This window comes from Myotis davidii, unplaced genomic scaffold, assembly GCF_000327345.1.
Source record: "Myotis davidii unplaced genomic scaffold, ASM32734v1 scaffold79, whole genome shotgun sequence".
In the NCBI taxonomy this organism is placed as follows: Eukaryota; Metazoa; Chordata; class Mammalia; order Chiroptera; family Vespertilionidae; genus Myotis; species Myotis davidii.
Window position 1 is genome coordinate 6,705,683 of NW_006294339.1, and position 12,410 is coordinate 6,718,092.

The following is a 12,410-nucleotide window of genomic DNA, read 5'->3' on the forward strand; positions in this document are numbered from 1 at the left end:
GAATGCAGCTGGACATTGGACAAGGCAAGAGAATGGATTCTCTCCTAGAGCCTCCGGAGGGAGCATGAGCTGCCAACACCAATTTCAGCCCAGTGGTACTGATTCCCAATTCTGGCCTGGAGAACTGTCAGAGAATCAATGTGTGTGTTGTTGTAAGCCACCAAATTTGTAGTAATTTGTTACAGCAGCAATAGGGAGATAATGTAGTGAGTGGAAGAAAGAAGTAGCAGAAATAAAGTAAAAAAGGATGAGGTATAGTGGGGTGCTTGAGACAGCCCTTCAGAGAACGTCAAATGATTTGAGTTGCTTGTCCAGTTATTTTCATCATCTGTCTATTTCATCTTGGGCACGTCACTTAGCCTCTTTGAGCCGGATTTCCTCATCTGGAAAATAGGGTAATAACCTACCTGTCATATGCAGATGCTAATAAAGGATGGCTGCTATTAATATTGAAGAATGACAAAATACCACAGCTGGATGGTGGGGTTGGGTTCCAACTCTGCTTCCATGGAACACAAGAGCTGAACTGATGCAAAATGCGGATGAAGTTGAAGTTTTACTCATGTCCCAGGGAGCTAAAGGCATATTTCCATTAACTTTGTGTTTGTTTCCATACTTCCATTTAGGCCTTTGGTCCTTGCCTATACCAAATGCCAGATAACATGGCATCGGACTTGGTGCAAATTATACTGTTAGTCATTTTAAGTTTTAAAAGAATTTTCTGCAGAGACCACCAAGATCCTGAGATTCTATCACAGAGCCGGGCTCTGAGCTGACACCCTGAGATCCTTGTGCCACTTACTGGTGAGGGTCCCCTAGAGACGCTCCTCACCTTCTCTCTGACTTAGTTACTTCCTCAGGTATGGACAATACCTCCCTCAAAGGCCATGTTTGTAGAGCAGTTGGAATCATATATGCAAAGTGCCTGGCCAGGGTGTAGTAAGTGCTCAATAATTGGTTGCTTCTTGGCAGTATTATGATTTTTTATTATTGTTACCTAGCTCTTAATTAAGCTAATTAACTTTAGTAAAATTTCTAAACCAGCCAGCTACATCTCCTATGAGCAGGAACCTTGTGTTATCAGAACAGGAGAGCATAGAAATTAAGAGAAATGAAGTTAGAGACAGACCTCAGTTCACATCCTATTCACACCAGTGGCTGTGTGATTTGGGGCCAATCGTGAACTTTCTGATCCTCCGTTTTCTCACCTAAAATATGAAGTGATAGTGGTATTTTTCTCATAGAGTCCTGATGAGGGTAACACAGGGCAGTGCATTTAAAGGGCTTAGCAGAGCTGGCATAAAGCAGGCACTTAATATTCAACAAACTCAATCCCCTTGATGTAATTTCCATTTTAAAATAGAGGGGGAAAATGTCCGAGGTTTCTGAGACAAGTGTTATCAGGCTGTTAACCGCATGTGAGAACTGCAGGCCAGAGTACCTGGCATTTGTGTCAGTTGTAAAGGTCTAGGGTGCTCAATTAGGTCCTCTTTCTCCCAGAAACCTGAAGTGTTAGCCTGGAGAAAAATTCCCTTAGCCAGGAGGCTATTCAGTTGTGACATTTCTCAGGCAAATTTACCCCAAGTCGGGGCGGGAAGTGCTTGGGAGCCCCCCTTCCCAGGAGCCGGCCACTGTGGGAATTTCCTGCTGGCCTCCCTGGGCCGGCCCTGGCCCTGCCTGGCTGAGCCTTGTGGTTTCCGTCGAGGCTGAAACTGCTGTGGAAAGTTCAGCTTGCGAAGAAGAGGGAACTAGAGTGTTTTGATTCGTTTTTCCTTTTCTTTTTAAACATCAAACACCCTAAGACTTTATTTCAAAAACCTTAACCCAGACCACATGCTTTTGGGATGGGGGACCGCCCCGTGAGGCACACAGGGCATATTGACTCTGAAGATAGTGCCACTGGCAGGAGCCAGGTCTGCTCAGAAATCTAGCTGCACAGGTCACACGCCACCGGGGACAGCTGGAATGCGGCTTTGTTTGGGCCTCTGGATTTATAGTCCAGCCCTCCGTCCCCACCCCCTGGAACTTGATTTATTAATGTGCAGACCCAGTGGCTTTCCTCCAACTTTATTTCTTTCTTCAGAAGTAAACAAGGATTTTACAGCTCCATAACCTCCCCAAAGTTTGTTTGTTCTGCCCTCCGTACAGTGTGGGCCATGTTTGTTCCCTGGGAAAGTCTCTTCCCTAATTATTTTCACATTTCGACAGCTTTTGTTTCTTCTTCTTTCTCGGAGGTTTATAAATATGCTGATGGTCGATTGGCTGCAGGCTGAATTGTGCCCATAAACATTTTCTCCTAGGCACATGGAAGCCCCAGTGATTGGGGCTGGGTTGCCTCTGCTTATTGTGTAACATGTCGCAAGGAATGTTGAAACTCCTGAGGTGCTCCTTTGGATGGCTGAGGGAAAACTGGGGGACTTGGTAAAACAAGCAAATGCTGCTGATCTTGTACAGGGAGCCTTTGGCAACAAGGAGCCTTGTGTGTGCAAGACTCCGTGGAGAGAGGGCTGCCCTGGTGGCTGAATTTTCATGTGAAGCTGAGATCTTTCTGCCTCCAAGCACAGAGAGAAATGTGGTGCATTGTAAGGAAATAAGGATTTAGAAAACCAAAAGCTAATATATCACAGCAAAAGCTTGGATTATGGGATAGGTAACATCTTGTTCTAACCAAAAGGCATGAGTCTAACCTTGATGTTTGCATATTCAGTTTGAAGAATGAAGGATCTTTATCTAACAGTAGCAGTTACTGGTTTGGGGTAAAATTGAGTTTTACTGTCTCAGGCTCCAAAATCTCAGAGCTGCCTGTCCAGTCATCTGTTCCATATGACAGGAACCTCAAACCCAGCTGTCTGAAATGGAATTTGTGATCTTTTCCTCAGTTGCACTCTCATACCGTCATCCACTAAGGCCCCTTTCAGGAAGCCTGGAGTCATCTAAAGTTCTCCCTCTCTTCTCGGATCAGGCCTTGAGTCCTGTCCACTCTACTTGCCCCATGTCTCCTGAATTGGTCCACTTCTGTTCTTTCCCACAATGACTTGCCTCATTCAGATTTTTATAGCCTCACACTGAGATGACTGCTGGAGTCTCCTTGTTGATCTTGGTATGGTCTCAATGCCTGTCCCCTCAGCATTATATGTTGAAGTTCTCACACCCCATGTGATGGTATCAGGAAGTAGGCCTTTGGGAGTTGGCTAGGTCAGGAAGAACCCTCATGAATGGGATTAGAATGGGGTTCCAGAGAGCTCTGTAGTACCTTCCACCACATGAGGACACAGCAAGAAGCCCACAGGCTCCTGCCCAGAGGGCTTTCACCAGAGCCCAATAATGTTGCCACCTTCATCTTGGATTTCCAACCTCTAGAAACATGAGAAGTAAATTTTGTTGTTCATATGCTATCCAGTCTGTGGTGTTTTGTTACAGCAGCCCAAATGGCCTAAGCAGTCTGCCCGAAAACCTCACTCCCCCACCTCCGTCAGAGGATCACCTCCTGAGTTTAAGAGTATTTAAACCATAGGATCACTCATGACATCCCTGCTTAGATATCACTTAGGTCCCTCTTGCCCGAAGGTCCACACGGGCCCTGGAGCATGGCATTCAGTGCCCTCCCTGAGCCAGCCTCAGCCTTCTCTCAGGCTTGTTCTGCTGCTCAATGCCCACATACACCCACCCATCCCAGGGCTGACTGGTTCCCCCCAGTACACACCATGCTCTTCCATGCTTCGTGCTGCTCCTTGACTTGGAGTGCCCTTCTGTCACTTCTCTAGCTGGCAAAAATCTGCTTGAACTTGAAGGCCCAAATAAAAAATGAGCTCCTCTATGAACCTTCCCAAATTCCTCTAAGCAGTATCTGCTGCTCTCTCTCTGTTTCCAAAGCAGCTTGTACACATTTTTAGACTGCATTTTTGCCTTGGCCTATTCTTACCCAACCTCCCCACTCCCCACCCCCTGACTCTACCAGGACTAGGAGTCCTGGAGTGAAGGATCTGAATTCTTCTTACCTTGATATCCCTTTGATTTAGCAGAGTCTCTAGCCTATGGGAAGGACTAGAGGTGGGTGTGGGGGAGAAGTTACAGACTGAATTGTGTTCTCCTCACCCAACTTTATATGCTGAAGCCCTAACCCCCAATGTGATTACATTGGAGATGGGGCCATTAGATGGTTATTAAGTTTAAATGAGGTCATGAAGATGGGGCTGTCATGAAAGGATTAGTGTGCTTATAAGAGAAGACGCAAGAAAGCTTGCTTGCTCTCTTTTTTCTCCAACATGTGAAGACATAGGGAAAAGGCAGCCATCTACAAGCCTGGAAGGGAGACCTTACTGGGGAACCAAATCAGTCAGCACCTTGATCTTAGACTTCTAGCCATCAGAACTGTGAGAAATAAGTTCCTGTTGTTTAAACTACCCAGTCTATGGCATTCTGTTATGGCAGCCCAAGCTGACTAAGATAGGGGATGTTACTGAGTCCATTTCTAGGTAGACCCCCCCACCTAGGGATGTACCTGTCGTGATGAGGGTGGAAACGTGGCTTTCAGCACAGTGTGGATGACAATTAACAAAGCCCTGATCCATGTCTAGGGGAGACTGAAACTCTGAATGGCACGGGGCAGAGGCTGCTGGATCCCCTTCAGAGTCCTCCTTTCTGAATGAAGGGAAAGTAATCTTGGATCTCATCTAACTGCAGGTTCCATGCACTGTCTGTAACATCCTGCTGCCATGACTTCTACCATCTTGGACCCTCCCGCCCAGGTTCCAAACCTGAATTTGCCACATCCTTTACAAAACAAGGAAGCGAACTGGGGGCCCCCTGGTTCAGGGTCCTTTCTCCCTCAACTCTGGTGCTTTGCTGACCCAGCTGCTGTTGCACATGAGAAAGTCGCAGCATGCTTCAAGGACGATCTCACTTTTGCCTGTTGGCATGTTTTATGCAGGAATAGGGCAGCAAAGAGGCTATGAGGTTGAGAGCAGTTCCCTTCTGCTAAGACTTGGATGAGGCAGGAAATACTCTAGATCTGAGAGGCCTAAATGATAAAGCTTTATTTATTCATTCAACTTACTTTTCAGAAAATCTACTATGTTCCAGGGATTGGAGCTTGGTGATGAAGATACAAAGATGAGTTTAAACAGCATCCTTGTTTTAGCAGAACTCTTGACTCTGGGGCCTGCCTGGTCCTGCTCCAGCCTGAGGATCAGGAAAAGTCCTGTGCTCCATGTCCGGGCACACATACAGGATGGGTAGGGCTGGGCTGGGGATAGGGAAAAGAAAGCTAAAAGTCAAAACCAAGAAGATCTGAGTCTTGCCATTATCCAGGGTCTTTACTCTCTTTGGGTCTTGGTTCCCTTGTTTATAAAATAGTGATCTGCATCCTTCTTATTCACAATACAGGGTTATGAGCACCTGCTATGTGGAGCCCTAGGTGAAGGCTAGGGATACAGACCTGCACTCAGTACAATATCTATCATACTGTAGGTGCTCAATAAATATTGGTTGAATAAGTGAGAATAAATAAATGGTGTCTGCTCTCAGCCTTATAGGCAAAGGGAGTTTATAGAGCACCTGCTATACTTGACAAGGTAGCATGAGCTGAGGCTGCATGTGGGGCAGATGGTTTGCTTTTCATCTCCACGGAGAGTGGTTTCTCTTCAGGGATGCTGGTGAGAGCTCCATGGAGGAGGAGAGCTCAGAGAAGTGCTTAGAAAATATTGAGCCATACACTGTTTTTTTCAAATTAAAGTATAACTGACATAAAACATTATTTTAGTTTTATGTGAACATGTATGTGTTAGATATATACATGTATGTGTTAGATATTTACATGTATGTGTTAGATATTTACAAGCGTTATATCTTCTTGTTGATTGACCTCATTATTCTGTAATGCCCATCTTTGTCTTTTATTATAATCTTTCTTTTAAAGTCTATTTTATCTAATATAGGTATTTGTTATCCCAGTTTTCTTTTGGTTTCCATTTGCATGAAACATCTTTTTCCATTTTTTCACTTTCAGTCTGTGTAAATTCTTACATTTGAGGTAAGTCACTTTTAGGTAGCATGTTTATCCATTCAACTACTCTATGTGTTTTGATTAGAGAATTTAATCCATTTACATTTAAAGTAATTATTAATATGTATTTATTGCCTGTTTGTTAATTGTTTCTGGTACTTTTGTAGTTTCTCTTTTCCTTCTTTCTTCTCGCTTTTCTCCCTTGTGGTTTGGTGACTTTCTGTAATGTTGCTTAGATTCTCATTATCTTTTGGTTATGCTAGGTTTTGCTTTGTGGTTACCATGAGGCACACATATAGCAGCCTAAATATATAACAGTCTAAATTAACTTTAGAACACATTACATTTGAAAGCATTCTAAAATCTGCATATTTACTTCCCCTGTCATATTTTATGTTTTTGATGTCACATTTTACATCTTTTTATTTTGTGTATCCTTTAACTAATTACTATAGTTACAGTTATTCTTACTCTTTTTATCTTCTAACCTTTATAATAACTTTATAGAAGATTAATCCATTTCATTTACTCTATCTTTACTGTTACTAGTGAGCTTTTGCTTTCTAATCTTTTCTAGTTACTAATTAGTGCCTTTTCTTTTTAGCTTAGATAAACATTTAACATTTCTTGTAAAGCAGGTTTAGTGGTGACGAACTCCTTTAGCTTTTGCTTTTCTGGAAAATTATCTTGCCTTCAATTCTGAGTGACAAGCATATAGATAGAGTTTTCTTGGTTGAAAGTTTTTTTCCTTTCAGCACTTTGAATACATTATGCCATTCCCTTTTGGCCTACAAAGTTTCTATTGAGAAATCTGTTGATAGTTTTATGGGGATTCCCTTGTATGCAATAAATTGTTTTTCTCTTGCTGCTTTTAAGATTCTGTTTTTAACTTTTGACATTTTAACTATAACGTGTTTCAGTGTTTGTCTCTGGGTTCATTTTGTTTGGAACTTTATGGGTGCCTGTTTCCTTTCCTAGATTAGGGATTTTTTCTGCCATTATGTCTTCAAATAAGTTTTCTGTCCTTTCTCTTTTTCTTCTCCTTCTAGAATCCCTAAAATGCAAATGTTATTCTGCTCAATGTTGCCCCATAGATCCATTAAGCTATCTTCGATTTTAATGCTCTATGTAGGTGAATCCCACTGCCTTGTTTTCCAGGTCACCAATTATTTCTTCTGCTTCACCTATTCTGTTGTTGAACTCCCTCTAATGTATTTTTTTTAGTTCAGTTATTTTTTAGTTCTATGACTTCTGTTTGGTACTTTCTTACATTTTTATTTCTTTGTTAAAGTTCTCACTATGTTTATGTATATTCTCCCTAAGTCAGTGAGCATCTTTATGACCACTACTTTGAACTTTTTATCAGGTAAGTTACTTATCTTCATTTCATTAAGGTATTTTTCTAGGGTTTAAATTATTCTTTCAGCCCTAACCGGTTTGGCTCAGTGGATAGAGCGTCGGCCTGCGGACTGAAGGGTCCCAGGTTCGATTCTGGTCAAGAGCATGTACCGTGGTTGCGGGCACATCCCCAGTAGGGGGTGTGAAGGAGGCAGCTGGCCGATTTTTCTCTTATCGATGTTTCTAACTCTCTATCTTCTCCCTTCCTCTCTGTAAAAAATCAACAAAATATATTTAAAAAATAAATTATTCTTTCATTTGGAATATATTCCATCTTTCCTCATTTTGCTTGACTCTCTGTGATTGGTTCTATGTATTAGGCAAAACAGCCATCTCTCCCAGTCTTGAAGGAGTAGCCCTGTATAGGATATGAACCTTATCATTTAACCTTGCCCTGGTTCTTGGTTGTCTCTCAAACTGTCTCTTCAATTATTTTAGGTGCGTATGGCCAAAAACCACAATCCCCCAGCCACCAGAGCCTGGTGCTCAAGGGGTGTCCCCTGTATGGGCCATGTGTGCCTTCTGGCTTTGGTGGGACTACAGGAGCAGTTCTGCTTTCCCATGGCCTTCTCTGGCAGAGCTGCTTTTGGGAGTGGCTTGGGCAAGGCTGCTCATGGGAGCTGTACTATACACTCTTGAACCCTTCCCCCATGCTCCTTGGAGAATAATAAAGCTTCCAAGGAGGGTCTCCTCTCATCTTGACCTCCTTCTTTCTGAGCATGATAGGGAGACACACAGGAATTGTACATCCTGAAGGCAAAACCCTTTCCTGGGTAGATGTAGAGGAAGTCTTTGTAGTAGGGAGTCTTTTTGGTCCTGTCTTTGCCTCTAAGTTTCTAGTTTTTCACTAGCTTGTTCTCCCAGTGGGTCTTGGTGTGCCTCTGACTGTCTTTTCCTTGCTTTCATGATCTTTTTTCTCTCTGCCCATCTCTACTCTGGCTGAAATCTCTCTCTCTCTCTCTCTCTCTCTCTCTCTCTCTCTCTCTCTTCAAATGAAATAACTTTGGAATCAACTGAATTTGCTTAAACCTGGAAGTTCTGTGATCCCTCTCAGGGCAGGCATCCATGTCTGTTTGTTCACTGCAGTATAACTGACAGCATAGTGACTACACACAAGGTCTTCCAATCATGTTGATTAAACACATGGAGAAGTCACAATTACTTGGAAAAGCTGAGGAGGTTCCAGACAGGGCTTGCAAACTCCATCCCTTGAGATTTTTATATTGTCCAGCCCAGTTTCCTTTGTGAGAAATCTGACAGATTCCGAGAAGAGTCTCTTAGGAGTAAAGAGACTATGTCTAGAAGCACATCCCAGAGTTTTATCTCTTACAGTCATGAGGATTTGAGAAGCAGAAAGTCTTACGGATGCTATAGGAGTATGTAATACAGAGTCCCTGCCCTCGAGGGCCAGACAGTCCCCTCACAAAATCTTAATTGCAGTAGGGGTTCCCATCCCGGTCCTGCCAGGATAGCTGTATGAACCTGCACGACTTGCTTGCTCCTTTGGCCCTGTCCCATCTCTAAAATGAAGGGTTTGAACCAGATAATCCCTAAGGGCTCTGCCAGGTTTTGCTATTCTTGGATTTATAACATTAGGTAAGGAATGGCCTGGCAATTGGAGCAGGATTCCATGTCAGAGGCTGTTACATGTGCAGGGAAAATGGGAAACAGTTATTTAATTGATATGCTCACATCTGGCAGCACTGAATGTGCCGCTGAGCTGTATGCTGATTCATACAGGCCCTTCTAGAAGGGCTGTCCAGGCCAGGCATGATGCCACCTTCACTAGGGATGTGGTAATTGGCACATGCCAACACAGATCACAGAAAACCAGGTCTCTGAAGCACAAATGTCCATAAGGGGAATAAACTGAATATTTTACAACTTGAATTGTTAGGAAAATAGTACTTGGTTGCCTAGTTCATCTTTATATTTACTCCCTTGGGTGGTCCAACATATACATGCATACATATGACCACAGCTGATGAGATCAGAGAGTGCATGACCCCCGAACCATACACAAACACATTCACCCATGTGGACATCCAGCATGCGCACATGTGTCATACATACAGACATATGCTTTATACATCTATAGAGATTTTATATGTTTCACATATATACACATCTACCTGCATATTCAGATATCCTATTTTTGCTCTGAGACTAACATTTGGGGATACACAGTGTGGTTGGCAGGATAGTGGCCACCCCAGAGTTATCCATGGCCTAACCACTAGAACCTGTGACTATGTTATGTTACACAGCAAAGGGAATTAAGGTTGCAGGTGGAATTCATGTTGCTAAGTAGCTGACATTAAGATAGGAATAGTAGCCTGGACTATCCAGGTGGGCCCAATAGGGCCCAAAGGTCCTTAAAACATGGAAGAAGAGACAAAAGTGTCAGTGTCAGAGTGATGTCATGCAATATGAGAAAGATCCCGCCAGCCATTAGGACTTCAAAGATGAAGAAAGAGACCATAGACACAGAATGCAGGCAGCCTCTATTTGGAAAAGGCAAGAAAATGGGTTTTTGTCCGAGAGCCTCCAGAAAGAAATGAAGCTTTCTCACACCTCGATATTAGACCAATGAGACCTGTGTCAGACTTCCAACCTCTAGAACCTATCAAATGATTAATTTGTGTTGCATTAAGCCACTGAGTGTGTGGTAATTTGTTACAGCAGCAATAGAAAACTAATACCTGCAGAGACAGATATACTGGTAGTCCTACCATCATGGAGCCTATGGTATAGTAGAGGAGACTGACACAGAAATGGGTGCTAGCATACAGAGTAAAAACGCATCATAGAAATATCCCAGGCTGCCAAGAAAACACCCAGGAGAAACCCCAACCCAGACTTAGGCATAAAGGGAAGGTTTCCTCATGGAAACTCCATGAAGTCAGGGACTAAAGCTGACCAATATCAGCAGCATTCACCAATGTGCCTGCATGTACTGGGGGCCCAATAAACATGAGAAGGAAGGAGAGAGAAAAGAAAAGTCAGAGACCTTGATAAATAGGATATAAGATGGGTGAACACGAAGCAGGGGAAAGTGTTCCAGACAGAAGGGATAGCATAGGCAAGGACCTGAGGACTATTTAGGGACCTAATAGTTTGGCTGGGACATAGTGCCCGTGGGAAATGGGGAAAGATGAGTTGGGCAAGGTACAGAGCATAGAGGGCCTTATCAGTTATAATTAGACATTTGGCTTATAAGCTGCATGCAGTTTGTTCTCGTTCTCTCTCTCTCTCTCTCTCTCTCTCTCTCTCTCTCTCTTCTCCTTCTCCCCACCCCTCTCCACTCAGTGCTTTAATATATTTTAAATAGAGTGTTTTCGTTCAGTCTCAGTTATGCCAAATAAAGCTTATGCTTATGGAAATATCTCATCCTTGTCTCTCAGGTGATATTTCAGTGACTCCATCCATTTTAGCAATACTTTATGATCTAACTCATCAATTTTCATATTTTGTAAGAGGGGATGATTCAGTTGACAATACTGGATATGTAATCATGGCCACCTGGGTTCAAGTCCACACTCCTCCATTTATCAACTAGCATTTAATCTCTGTAATCCTGGTTTCCCAATCTGTACAAGAGGACCAGGGTCATGCTTATCTCACGGGCTTGCTAGTCCACAGAAGTGCTTTGAAAGGACCAGGTATATACCAAGTGGTCGATGGTGGCTATCTACCAAAGTTATTACTCTGTGCGGCTATTCTCAACCAGCCATCACCATTATAACTGTCCGAGTCCCTCCAGATCACTCTCCTCCCTCAACACTCTGCATCCCAAGAGGCGGGTCTGCATGGACCCGTCAATGAGCTAGCTCCCTTGCCCTCTAGTTTCTAATTGAGTCAAGGCTATGGGAGGTCTGGAGAGTGAAAAGAGTGAAAGATTGGGATAAGAGCTCCCTCCTTTCATGGCTTCTGGGGCTTGGCTGATTTCCTCTCACATAGCCAGCCTCTTCTCAGGAGGCCCTCTCCCTACAGCTATCCTCTTTTGGCCCAGAAATACTTCCTCTTCTTGCCCCTTTAAGACTGGTCATGGTAATAGCTCCTTGCTGTCACAGCCCCATGGGCTCCTTTGTACTATTTCCTGCTGGTTTCCTTTGCACACGAATGGTGGTCCTTTCTTTTAATGTCCCCCCCATCAACTCTATTTCAGCATGTCTTTTGTCCTTGTTGGAACCCTGATTGAGACAACCTTTTCCCAGGCGTTGGGGCTGCTGGATTAACAGGCCAACAAGGCTCCATCCTGATAAGAAAGCACCTGTCTCTCTGGTCAGCAATGGAACATTTACCAAGGTGACCACATTGTCACAAGAGCACTTCATTTTCATTCTGCAAGAAGCTTTGAAATCGTCAAGGAAATGTGCAAACTTAATGGACATGGTGACCATACTCCCTACTAGAAAATGAAACCAAAACCAAGTGACCCATGCAGAAACTGGATTGCTGTGCGTTTCCTGCAGCCAGGGGGTCAGGAGTCAGGGTTTAGTGGCTTGAAGCTGTGAAAGGAAGTAGGCCAATGGGTCCAGGGACCACTGTAGTCACCCTGCTATCTTGAGTCAGCCTCCTCCTATTTCCTCCTGCCATGCTCCAGGGCCATGTGGACCCTTCATTCACATCTTCTCCAGCTGCCACACTGATGGGTCCTCTCCTGCTGCTGGCCACACCACTGAAACAGAATTTCCAAGTGGTCCTTCTGCCACCACAGCTCGGGTGTTACACTGCAGACCTAGAAGCCCAATGACGTTCATATTCACCCCCAATCAGGTGCGAAGGCCCCGACACTTTCCCAGCCCTCTTCCTTCTCCTCCTAACCCCCAGCCCATCACTTGGTTCTATTCATGTTCAAATCAGGTCTCCCTTTCTAGATTGTGAGCTTGTTGTGGTCAGGGAATGAGTCTCTATACCCTGAATACCCAGCTCACAGCCTGCCTTTTGCAAAGTCCTGAGCCTAGCATAGCCATCAGGAACATAGGCTTTGGTGGCAAAGAGATGA